A 13,235-nucleotide genomic window follows, 5' to 3' on the forward strand; every position below is an offset into this window, starting at 1 on the left:
CGCCTCCTAGACCCCGCTCCGTCGCCGCGGACGCCGCCGGCTCCTCAGCCGGCGGCGAACCCGCGCACTGCGCCCCACCGACTACAACTGCAGCCCTGGCACCCGCTACGCCGGCGCCGTGGAGCGGTGCGAGGCGGTGGAGCGAGGCGCAGGCGCAGTGGAGCGGGGCGGGGCGGTGGAGCGAGGCGCAGGCGCGGTGGAGCGGGGCGGGACGGTGGAGCGGGGAGCAGGCGCAGTGGAGCGGGGCGGGGCGGTGGAGCGAGGCGCAGGCGCGTTGGAGCGGGGCGGGGCGGTGGAGCGATGCGCAGGCGCGGTGGAGTGGGGCGGGGCGGTGGACGGGGCGTCTAAGGCGGGGCCCGAGCCCCCGACTTCCAGGTGCGAGGCGGCAGGCGGCCGGAGCCCTGTAGACTGAGGAGGCGGAGCTTCTCCCGGAGGGCAGGCAGCCAGAGAACGGCTTCGTTTTCGTTTTCAAACAGTAGGACTTTTTTTTTTTTTTTTTTTTTTTTTTTGGTATTAAGTCGTGTTTTCACCATGTTGGTCAGGCTGGTCTTGAACTCCCGACCTCAGGTGATCCACTCGCCTTGGCCTCCAAAGTGCTTGGATTACAGGCGTGAGCCACCGCGCCCGGCCAAGACTTTCAAGGAAGGACATGCCCCCTTTGTCCTGGGACGTAAGCCGCAAGTCGTCCTGAGTGGTGCACACCGCGAATACTGAGAAAGCTAGATCACAGGGCTGGGCTGCGAGCCTTCCACTGTGAGGAGGGCTCAGAGGCTGGCCCAAGCCCCACTGTGCGAGGGGCGCACCCAGAGACGGCCCTGCACAGCCAGGTCCCGAAGGTCACCCCCCAGGACGAGGCCGATAGCGATGTGGGTGAGGACCCTGACCCTGAGACCACACCCCAGAAGGCTGATGAGGACACCGGCCTGGCCCAGGTAGGCCTCCCCTTCTCTGTCCCAGCTGTGGGCCACAGGCCTTTCCTCGGGAGGGGTTTGGGGTTTTCAGTGGGCATCACCCCACACCTTGTTTCCGGGAATGTGGCACACTGGCTGGCTCCCTCCCCACCCACCATTGTGTCTCCCCTACACCCCCAACTGTCCCCTGTGTGTGATGCTCCTCTCCCTGAGTCCACGTGTTCTCGTTGTTCAACACCCACCTATGAGTGAGAACATACGGTGCTTGGCTTGGCTTTCTGTTCTTGGGTCAGTTTGCTGAGAATGATGGTTTCCAGATTCATCCAAGTCCCTACAAAGGACACGAACTCATCGTTTTTTATGGCTGCTTAGTATTCCATGGTGTACATGTACCACATTTTCTTTGTCCAGTCTATCATTGGTGGGCATTTGGGTTGGTTCCAGGTCTTTGCTATTGTACACAGGGCTGCAATGAACATACGTGTGCATGTGTCTTTAGAGTAGAACGATTTGTAGTTCTTTAGGGTATATTCCCAATAGTGGGATTGTTGGGTCAGATGGAATTTCTATTTCTATATCCTTAAGAAATCGCCACACTGTCTTCCACAATGGTTGAACTAATTTACACTCCCACCAACAGTGTAAAAGTGTTCCTATTTCTCCACATCCTCTCCAGCATCTGTCTCCAGAGTTTTTAATGATCGCCATTGTAACTGGCGTGAGATGGTATCTCAATGTAGTTTTGATTTGCATTTCTCTAATGACCAGTGATGATGAGCATTTTTTCATATGTTTGTTGGCCTCATGTATGTCTTCTTTTGTAAAGTATCTGTTCATATCCTTCGCCCACTTTTGAATGGCTTGTTTGTTTTTTTCTTGTAAATCTGTTTTAGTTTTTTGTAAATTCCGGCTATCAGCCCTTCGTCAGATGGGTAAGCTGCAAAAATTTTTTCCCATTCCGTTGGTTGCCGATTCACTCTAATGACTGTTTCTTTTGCCGTGAAGAAGCTGTGGAGTTTGACTAGGTCCCATTTGTCTATTTTGGCTTTTGTTGCCAATGCTTTTGGTGTTTTGGTCATGAAGTCCTTGCCTACGCCTATGTCCTGAATGGTTTTGCCTAGATTTTCTTCTAGGGTTTTTATGGTGTTTGGTCTTATGTTTAATTCTTTAATCCATCTGGAGTTAATTTTAGTGTAAGGTGTCAGGAAGGGATCCAGTTTCTGCTTTCTGCATATGGCTAGCCAGTTTTCCCAACACCACTTATTAAACGGGGAATCCTTTCCCCATTGCTTGTTTTTGTCAGGTTTGTCAAAGATCGGATGGTTGTAGATATGTTGTGTTGCCTCTGACGCCTCTGTTCTGTTCCATTGGTCTATATCTCTGTTTTGGTACCAGTACCATGCTGTTTTGATTACTGTATCCTTGTAGTACAATTTGATGTCCGGTAGTGTGATGCCTCCCGCTTTGTTCTTTTTGCTTAGAATTGACTTGGCTATGCGGGCTCTCTTTTGATTCCATATGAAGTTTAAGGTGTTTTTTTCCAGTTCTGTGAAGAAGGTCATTGGTAGCTTGATGGGGATAGCGTTGAATCTGTAAATTACTTTGTGCAGTATGGCCATTTTCACGATATTGATTCTTCCTAAGCATGAACATGGAATGTTTCTCCATCTGTTTGTGTCCTCTCTTTTTTTTTTTTTTTTGAGACGGAGTTTTGCTCTTGTTACCCAGGCTGGAGTGCAATGGCGCGATCTTGGCTCACCGCAACCTCCGCCTCCTGGGTTCAGGCAATTCTCCTGCCTCAGCCTCCTGGGTAGCTGGGATTACAGGCATGCGCCACCATGCCAAGCTAATTTTTTTGTATTAGTAGAGACAGGGTTTCACCATGTTGACCAGGATGGTCTTGATCTCTCGACCTCGTGATCCACCCGCCTCGGCCTCCCAAAGTGCTGGGATTACAGGCTTGAGCCACCGCGCCCGGCCTGTTTGTGTCCTCTCTTATTTCGTTGAGCAGTGGTTTGTAGTTCTCCTTGAAGAGGTCCTTTGTGTTCGTTGTTAGTTGTATTCCTAGGTATTTTATTCTCTTTGTAGTAATTGTGAATGGCAGTTCGTTCTTGATTTGGCTCTCTTTAAGTCTGTTATTGGTGTGTAGGAATGCTTGTGATTTTTGCACATTGATTTTGTATCCTGAGACTTTGCTGATGTTGCTTGTCAGTTTCAGGAGATTTTGGGCTGAGACGAGGGGGTCTTCTAGATATACAATCATGTCATCTGCAAATAGAGACAATTTGGCTTCCTCCTTTCCTATTTGAATACCCTTTATTTCTTTTTCTTGCCTGATTGCTCTGGCTAGAACTTCCTGTACTATATTGAATAGGAGTGGTGAGAGAGGGCATCGTTGTCTAGTGCCAGATATCAAAGGGAATGCTTCCACTTTTTGCTCATTCCGAATGATATTGGCTGTTGGTTTGTCCTAAACACCTTTTATTATTATGAGATTCGGACCGTCAGTACCTAGTTTATCAAGGGTTTTTAGCATAAAGGGCTGCTGAATTTTCTTGAAGGCCTTCTCTGCATCAATTGAGATAATCACGTGGCTTTTGTCTTTGGTTCTGTTTATGTGGTGAATTGCATTTACAGACTTGCGTATGTTGAACGAGCCTTGCATCCCTGGAATGAATCCTACTTGATTATGGTGGATTAACTTTTTGATGTGCTGTTGTAATCGGCTTGCCAGTATTTTATTGAAGATTTTTGCATCTATGTTCATCATGGATATTGGCCTGTAGTTTTCTTTCCTCGTTGAGTCTCTACCGGGTTTTGGTATCAGGATGATGTTGGTCTCATAAAATGATTTGAGAAGGAGCCTTGAACACGGGGCTTGTCCTCCCTCTGTATGCTGGTGTGACGTGGACCACTGGACATGGGGCCTGTCTTCCCTCTGTGTCCTGGTGGGATGTGGACATGTGGACATGGGGGCCAGCCTTCCTCCCTCTATGTCCTGGTGTGATGTGGACCCCTGAACACCTGCCCTGTCCTCCATCTGTCTCCTGGTGTGATGTGGACCCCTGGACACAGGGCCTGCCCTCCCCCTGTGTCCTGGTGTGATGTGGACACCGGAACATAGGGACTGTCCTCCCTCTATGTCCTGGTGTGACATGGACCCCTGGACACATGGCCTGTCCTCCCTCTCTGTCCTTTTGTGATATGGACATGTGGATACATGGCCCAGCCTTCCTCCCTCTGTGTCCTGGTGTTACGTGCACCTTTGGACATGGGGCTTGTCCTCCCTCTGTGTCCTGGTGTGACGTGGACCCCTGGACGTGGGGCCTCTCCTCTCTCTGTGCCCTGGTGTGATGGGGACATGTGGACAGAGGGCCCACCCTTCCTACCTCTATGTCCTGGTGTGATGTGGACCCCTGAGCATCTGGCCTGTCCTCCGTCTGTGTCCTGGTGTGATGTGGACCCCTGGACATGGGGCCTGTCCTCCCTCTGTGTCCTGGTGTGATGTGGGCCCCTGAACATGGGCCTGTCCTTCCACTGTGTCCTGGTGTGACATTCACACCTGGACACACGGCCTGTCCTCCCTCTGTGTTCTGGTGTGATGTGGACATGTGGACACAGGGCCCAGCCTTCCTCCCTCTATGTCCTGGTGTGACATGGACCCCTGGACATGGGGACTGTACCCCGTCTGTGTCCTGGTGTGATGTGGACATCTAGACACGGGGCCTGTCCTACCTCTGTGTCCTGGTGTGATGTGGACCCCTGGAAATGGGGCCTTTTCTCCCTCTGTGTCCTCGTGTGATGTGGACCCCCGGACACGGAGCCTGTCCTCCCTCTGTGTCCGGCTGTGATATAGACGTGTGGACACAGGTCCCAGCCTTCCTCCCTCTATGTCATGGTGTGACGAGGACCCCTGGACATGGGGTCTGTCCTCCCTCTGTGTCCTGGTGTGATGTGGACATGTGGACACAGAACCCGGCCTTCCTCGCTCTATGTCATGGTGTGACATGGAGCCCTGGACACGCGGACTGTCCTTCCTCTGTGTCCTGGTGTGACATGGACCCCTGGACACATGGCCTCTCCTCCCTCTGTGTCCTGGTGTGATGGGGCAGTGTGCACACACAGCCCAGCCATCCTCCCACTGTCTCCTGATGTGATGTGGACTCCTGGACACGGGGCTTGTCCTCCCTCTGTGTCCTGGTGTGATGTGGAACCCTGGACATGGGGCCTGTCCTCCCTCTATGTCCTGGTGTGATGTGGATGTTTGGACACAGGGCCCAGACTTCCTCCCTCTATGTCCTCTTGTGACGTGGACTCCTGAACACCTGGCCTGTCCTCCGTCTGTGTCCTGGTATGATGTGGACCCCTGGATTTGGGGCCAGTACTCCCTCTGTGTCCTCGTGTGATGTGGACCCCTGAACATGGGGCCTGTCTGCCCTCTGTGTCCTGGTGTGATGTGGAACCCTGGAGACTGGACCTGTCCTCCCTCTAAGTCCTGGTGTCACGTGGACCCCTGGTCATCGGGCCTGTCCTCCCTCTGTGTCCTGGTGTGATGTGGACATGTGGACACAGGGCCCTGCCTTCCTCCTTCTATATCCTGGTGTGACGTGGACCCGTAAACATGGGGCCTGTCCTCCCTCTATGTCCTGGTGTGATTTGGACCCCTGGACATGGGGCCTATCCTCCCTCTGTGTCCTGGTGTCATGTGGAACCCTGTACATGGCGACTGTTGTCCTTCTGTGTCCTGGTGTGATGTGGACTTGTGGTCACAGGGCCAAGCCTTCCTCCCTCTGTGTCCCAGTGTGACATGGATCCCTGGACATGGGGCAAGTCCTCTCTCTGTGTCCTGGGGTGATGTGGACCCCTGGACACGGGGCCTGTCCTCCCTCTATGTCATGGTGTGAAATGGACCACTGGACATGAGACCTGTCCTTCCTCTGTGTCCTGGTGTGATGTGGACCCCTCAACACGGGGCCTGTCCTCCCTCTATGTCCTGGTGTGACGTGGACTCCTGGACTTGGGGCCTGTCCTGCCTCTGTGTCCTGGTGTGATGTGGACGTGTGGACACAGGGCCCAGCATTCCTCCCTCTATGTCTTGGTTTGACGTGGACCCCTGGACATGGGGCCTGTCCTCCCTCTGTGTCCTGGTGTCGTATGGCCCCTGGACATGGGGCCTGTCCTCCCTATAAGTTTTGGTGTGACGTGGAACCGTGGACATGGGGCCTGTCCTCCATCTGTGTCCTGGTGTGATGTGGACCCATGGACATGGGGCCTGTCCTCCCTCTATGTCCTGGTGTGACATGGACCCATGGAAATGGGGCCTGTCCTTCCTCTGTGTCCTGGTCTGATGTGAAAGTGTGGTCCAAAGGCCAAGCCTTCCTTCCTCTCTGTCCTGGTGTGACGTGGACCGCGGGACATGGGGCTTGTCCTCCCTCTGTGTCCTGGTGTGATGTGCACATGTAGACACAGGAACCAGCCTTCGTCCCTCTATATCATGGTGTGACGTGGACCCCTGGACTCGGGGCCTGTCATTCCTCTGCATCCTGGTGTGACATGGATACCTGGACACATGGCCTGTCCTCCCTCTGTGTCCTGGTGTGATGTGGAAGTGTGGACACAAGGCCCAGCCTTGTTCCCTTTCTGTCCCGCTGTGACCTGGATCCCTGGACATGAGGCTCCTCCTCCCTGTGTGTCTTAGTGTGATGTGGACCCGTGGACATGAGGCCTGTCCTACCTTTGTATCATGGTGTGATGTGGATGTGTGGACACAGGGCGCAGCCTTCCTCCCTCTATATCCTGGTGTGACATGTACTCCTGGACACCTGGCCTCTCCTCCGTCAGTATCCTGGTGTGATGTGGACCCCTGGACACGGGGCCAGTCCTTTCTCTGTGTCCTCGTGTGAGGCGGACACCTGGACATGGGGCCCGTCCTTCCTTTGTGTCCTGGTGTGATGTGGACCCCTGGACACAGGGCCTGTCCTTCCTCTGTCTCCTGGTGTAACAATCACCCCTGGACACAGGGCCTGTCCTCCCTCTGTGTCCTGGTGTGATGTGGACGTGTGGACACAGGGCCCAGCCTTCCTCCCTCTATGTCCTGGTGTGTCGTGAAAGCCTGGACATGGGGCGTGTCCTCCCTCTGTGTCCTGGTGTGATGTAGACCCCTGGAAACGGGGCCTGTTCTCTCTCTGTGTCCTGGTGTGATGTGGAACCCTGGACACCGGGTCTGTCCTCACTCTATATCCTGGTGTGATGTGGACGCCTGCACATTGGGCGTGTCGTCCCTGTGTGTCCTGGTGTGATGTAGACTTGTGGACACTGGGCCCAGCCTTCCTCCCTCTATGTCCTGGTGTGACAAGGACTCCTGGACATGGGCCCTGTCCTCCCTCTGTGTCTTGGTGTGATGTGGACCCGTAGACACGGGGCCTGTCCTCCCTCTATATCCTGGTGTGACGTGGACCCCTGGACATTGGGCCTGTCCTCCCTCTGTGTCCTGGTGTGATATGGACCTGTGGACACAGGGCCCAGCCTTCCTCCGTCTATGTCATGGTGTGACATGGACCTCTGGACATGGGGCCTGTCCTCCCTCTGTGTCCTGGTGTGTTGTGGAAACCTGGACACGGGGCCTGTCCTCCCTCTAAGTCCTGGTGAGACGTGGATCCCTGGACATGGGCCCTGTCCTCCCTCTGTGTCCTGGTGTGATATGGACTTCTGGAAACAGGGCTCAGCCTTCCCCTTCTATGTCCTGGTGTGATGTGGACCCCTCCACATGGGGCCTGTCCTCCCTCGGTGTACTGGTGTGATGTGGACCCCTGGACACGGGGCCTTTCCTTCCGCTCTGTCCTGGTTTGATTTGGACCCCTGGACACGGGACCTCTTCTCCCTCTGTGTCCTGGTGTGACGTGGACCCCTGGACATGGGGCCTGTCCTCCCTCTGTGTCCTGGTGTGATATGGACGTGTGGACACAGGGCCCAGCCTTCCTCCCCCTATTTTATGGTGTGATGAGGACCCCTGGACACCGAGCGTGTCCTCTCTCTATGTCCTGGTGTGACGTGGATGCCTGAACACGGGGCCTATCCTCCCTCTGTGTCCTGGTGTGATGTGGACCCCTGGACATGGGGCCTGTCCTCCCTCTATGGCCTGGTGTGACGTGGACGCCCGGACATGGGGCCTGTCCTCCCTCTGTGTCCTGGTCTGATATGGACATGTGGACACAGGGCCAGCCTTCCTCCCTCTATGACATGGTGTGACGTGGACACCTGAACATGGGGCCTGTCCTCCCTCTGTTTCCTGGTGTGATGTGGACGTGTGGACACAGGGCTCAGCCTTCCTCCCTTTATTTCTGGGTGTGATGAGGACCCCTGGACATGAGGCCTGTCCTTCCTCTGTGTCCTGGTGCGATGTGGACCCCTGGACGTGGGGCCTGTCCTCCCTCTCTATCCTGATGTGATGTGGACGTGTGGAGACAGGGCCCAGCCTTGCTCCCTCTATGACCTGGAGTGACATGGACTCCTGGACACCTTACCTATCCTCCGTCTGTATCCTGGTGTGATGTGGACCGTTGGACACGGGGCCAGTCCTCCCTCTGTGTCCTCCTGTGATTTGTACCTCTGGACATGGGGCCTGTCCTCCCTCTATGTCCTGGTGTGGCACGGAGCCCTGGACATGGGGCCTGTCCTTCTTCTGTGTCCTGGTCTGATGTGGACGTGTGGACACAGGCCACAGCCTTCGTCCATCTCTGTCCTGGTGTGTCTGAAATCCCTGGATATGGAGCCTGTCCTCCCTCTGTGTCCTGATGTGATGTGGATAGCTGGACACGGGGCCTGTCCTCCCTCTGTTTCCTGGTGTGATGTGGACGTGTGGAGACAGGGCCCAGCCTTGCTCCCTCTATGTCCTGGAGTGACATGGACTCCTGAACACCTTACCTATCCTCCGTCTGTATCCTGGTGTGATGTGGACCGTTGGACACGGGGACAGTCCTCCCTCTGTGTCCTCCTGTGATTCGTACCTCTGGACATGGGGCCTGTCCTCCCTCTATGTCCTGGTGTGGCACGGAGCCCTGGACATGGGGCCTGTCCTTCTTCTGTGTCCTGGTCTGATGTGGACGTGTGGACACAGGCCACAGCCTTTGTCCATCTCTGTCCTGGTGTGTCTGAAATCCCTGGATATGGAGCCTGTCCTCCCTCTGTGTCCTGATGTGATGTGGATAGCTGGACACGGGGCCTGTCCTCCCTCTGTTTCCTGGTGTGATGTGGACGTGTGGACACAGGGCCCAGCCTTCCTCCCTCTATGTCCTGGTGTGACGTGGACCGGTGGACATGAGGCCTGTCCTCCCTCTGTGTCCTGGTCTAATGTGGCAGTGTGCACACACGGCCCAGCTGTCCTCCCACTTCGTCCTGGTGTGACGTGGACCGCGGGACATGGGGCCTGTCCTTTCTATGTGTCCTGGTGTGATGTGGACACCTGGACATGGGGCCTGTCCTCCCTCTATGTCCTGGTGTGGCACGGATCCCTGGACATGGGGCGTGTCCTTCCTCTGTGTCCTGGTGTGATGTGGTCCTCTCGACATGGGGCCTGTCCTCCCTCTGTACCCTGGGGGGATGTGGACTTGTGGACATAGGGCCCAGCCTTTCTCCCTCTATGTCCTGGTATGACGTGGACCCCTGGACATGAGGCCTGTCCTCCCTCTGTGTCCTGGTCTGATGTGGACGTGTGGACACAGGGCACAGCCTTCGTCCATCTCTGTCCTGGTGTTTCTTAAACCCATGTATATGGAGCCTGTCCTCCCTCTGTGTACTGGTCTGATGTGGACGTGTGGAAACACAGCACAGCCTTCGTCCATCTCTGTCCTGGTGTGTCTTAAACCCCTGGATATGGAGCCGGTCCTCCCTCGTGTCCTGGTGTGACGTGCACCCTTGTACATGGGGCCGGGTCCTTCCTCTGTGTCCTCTTGTCGTACGGATCCCTGGACACAGGGCCTATCCTCCCACTACGTCGTGGTGTGACGTGGACCGCTGGACATGGGACCTGTCCTCCGTCCTTCCTCTGTGTCCGGGTGCTATGTGGACTCTTGGACATGGGGACTGTCCTCACTCTGTGTCCTGGTGTGATGTGGACGTGTGGACACAGGACCCAGCCTTCCTCCCTCTGTGTCCTTGTGTGATGTGGATGGGTGGACACAGGGCCCAGCTTTCCACCCTCTATGTCCTGGTGTGAGGTGGACCCCTTACCATGGGCACTGCCCTCCCTCTGTGTCCTGGTGGGAGGTGGACAGCTGGACACGGGGCCTGACCTCCCTCTGTGTCCTGATGTGATGTGGACGTGTGGACACTGGACCCAGCCTTCCTACTTCTGTGTCCTTGTGTGATATGGACGTGTGGACCCAGGGCCCAGCTTTCCTCCCTCTATGTCCTGGTGTGACGTGGACCCCGGGCATGGGGACTGCCCTCCCTCTGTGTCCTGGTGGGAGCTGGACCGCTGGACATGGCGCCTGTCCTCCCTTTGTGTCCTCGTGTGATGTGGACACCTGGCACTTGGCCTGTCCTTCCTCTGTGTCCTGATGTGATGTGTACGTGTGGACACAGGACCCAGCCTTCCTCCCTCTGTGTCCTGGGGTGACGTGGACCCCTGGACGTGAGGTCTGTCCTCCCTGTGTGTCCTGGTGTGATGTGGACGTGTGGACACTGGACGCAGCTTTCCTCCCGCTATGTCCTGGTGTCACATGGACCCCTGGACATGAGGCTTGTCCTCCCTCTGTGTCCTGGTCTGATGTGGACGTGTGGACACAGGGCACAGCCTTCGTCCATCTCTGTCCTGGTGTGTCTTAAACCCCTGGATATGGATCCTGTCCTCCCTCTGTGTCCTGTTGTGATGTGGACGTGTGGACACAGAGCCCAGCTTTACTTCCTCTATGTCCTGTTGTGACGTGGACCCTGGACACGGGGACTGTCCTCCGTCTGTGTCCTGGTGTGACGTGGACCGCTGGACATGGGGCCTGTCCTCCCTCTGTGTCCTCGTGTGATGTAGACACCTGGACACGGGGCCTGTCCTCCCTCTGTGTCCTGGTGTGATGTGGACGTGTGGACACATGGCCCAGCTGTCCTCCCTCTATGTCCTGCTGTGACATGGACCCCTGGACTTAGGGCTTGTCCTCCCTCTGTGTCCTGGTGTCATGTGGACACCTAGACACGGGGCCTGTCCTCCCTCTATGTCCTGGTGTGGCACGAAACCCTGGACATGGGGCCTGTCCTTCCTCTGTGTCCTAGTGTGATGTGGTCCTCTGGATATGGGGCCTGTCCTCCCTCAGTATCCTGTGGGGATGTGGACTTGTGGACACAGGGCCCAGCCTTCCTCCCTCTATGTCCTGGTGTGACGTGGAACCCTGGACATGAGGCCTGTCCTCCCTCTGTGTCCTGGTCTGATGTGGACGTGTGGACACAGAGCCCAGCATTCCTCCCTGTATGTTCTGGTGTGACGCGGACTCCTGGACACGTGGCCTGCCCTCCATCTGTATCCTGGTGTGATTTGGACCCCTGGACACGGGGCCAGTCCTCCCTCAGTGTCCTCGTGTGATGCGGACCCCTGGACATGGGACCTGTCCTTCTTCTGTGTACTGGTGTGATATGGACCCCTGGACACGGGGCCTGTCCTTCCTCTGTCTCCTGGTGTAACAATCACCCCTGGACACAGGGCCTGTCCTCGCTCTGTGTTCTCGTGTGATGTGGACGTGTGGACACAGGGCCCAGCCTTCCTCCTTCTATGTCCTGTTGTGGCGTGGACCCCCGGACCTGGCGCCTGTCCTCCGTCTGTGTCCTGGTCTGATGTGGACGTGTGGACACAGGCCACAGCCTTCGTCCATCTCTGTCCTGGTGTGTCTGAAATCCCTGGATATGGAGCCTGTCCTCCCTCTGTGTCCTGATGTGATGTTGATAGCTGGACACGGGGCCTGTCCTCCCTTTGTTTCCTGGTGTGATGTGGACGTGTGGACACGGGGCCCAGCCTTCCTCCCTCTATGTCCTGGTGTGACGTGGACCGGTGGACATGAGGCCTGTCCTCCCTCTGTGTCCTGGTCTAATGTGGCAGTGTGCACACACGGCCCAGCTGTCCTCCCACTTCGTCCTGGTGTGACGTGGACCGCGGGACATGGGGCCTGTCCTTTCTATGTGTCCTGGTGTGATGTGGACACCTGGACATGGGGCCTGTCCTCCCTCTATGTCCTGGTGTGGCACGGATCCCTGGACATGGGGCGTGTCCTTCCTCTGTGTCCTGGTGTGATGTGGTCCTCTCGACATGGGGCCTGTCCTCCCTCTGTACCCTGGGGGGATGTGGACTTGTGGACATAGGGCCCAGCCTTTCTCCCTCTATGTCCTGGTATGACGTGGACCCCTGGACATGAGGCCTGTCCTCCCTCTGTGTCCTGGTCTGATGTGGACGTGTGGACACAGGGCACAGCCTTCGTCCATCTCTGTCCTGGTGTGTCTTAAACCCATGTATATGGAGCCTGTCCTCCCTCTGTGTACTGGTCTGATGTGGACGTGTGGACACAGGGCCCAGCTTTCCTTCCTCTATGTCCTGTTGTGACGTGGACCCCTGGACATGGGGACTGTCCTCCCTCTGTATCCTGGTGTGACGTGGACCGCTGGACATGGGGCCTGTCCTCCCTCTGTGTCCTCGTGTGGTGTGGACACCTGGACACGGGGCCTGTCCTCCCTCTGTGTCCTGGTGTGATGTGGACGTGTGGACACATGGCCCAGCTGTCCTCCCTCTATGTCCTGCTGTGACGTGGACCCCTGCACTTAGGGCTTGTCCTCCCTCTGTGTCCTGGTGTCATGTGGACACCTAGACACGGGGCCTGTCCTCCCTCTATGTCCTGGTGTGGCACGGAGCCCTGGACATGGTGCCTGTCCTTCCTCTGTGTCCTCGTGTGATGTGGTCCTCTGGATAGGGGGCCTGTACCCCCTCAGTATCCTGGGGGGATGTGGACTTGTGGACACAGGGCCCAGCCTTCATCCCTCTATGTACAGGTGTGACATGGACCCCTGGACATGAGGCCTGTCCTCCCTCTGTGTCCTGGTCTGATGTGGACGTGTGGACACAGGGTACAGCCTTCGTCCATCTCTATCCTGGCATTTCTTAAACCCCTGGATATGGAGCCTGTCCTCCCTCGTGTCCTGGTGTGACGTGCACCCCTGGACATGGGGCCTGTCCTTCCTCTGTGTCCTCTTGTCATACGGACCCCTGGACACAGGGCCTGTCCTCCCCCTACGTCCTGGTGTGACGTGGACCGCTGGATATGGGCCGTGTCCTCCCTCTGTGTCCTGGTGTGA

General features: G+C 56.4%; 1 long non-coding RNA gene across 1 annotated transcript in view; it reads left to right on the forward strand.

Moving 5' to 3' along the window:
• The first annotated feature begins 737 nt into the window (after positions 1-737).
• The window catches only part of LOC135271095 (uncharacterized), a 469,429-nt gene continuing 456,931 nt past the window's right edge, over positions 738-13,235 (forward strand). The window contains exon 1 of the long non-coding RNA XR_010339216.1: positions 738-932. This is a non-coding gene — a long non-coding RNA (uncharacterized LOC135271095). The remainder of the gene's footprint in view (positions 933-13,235) is intronic.

The sequence above is a fragment of the Aotus nancymaae genome, unplaced genomic scaffold, assembly GCF_030222135.1.
Source record: "Aotus nancymaae isolate 86718 unplaced genomic scaffold, 86718_ANA_hifiasm-v0.15.2.pri h1tg000075l, whole genome shotgun sequence".
In the NCBI taxonomy this organism is placed as follows: domain Eukaryota; kingdom Metazoa; phylum Chordata; class Mammalia; order Primates; family Aotidae; genus Aotus; species Aotus nancymaae.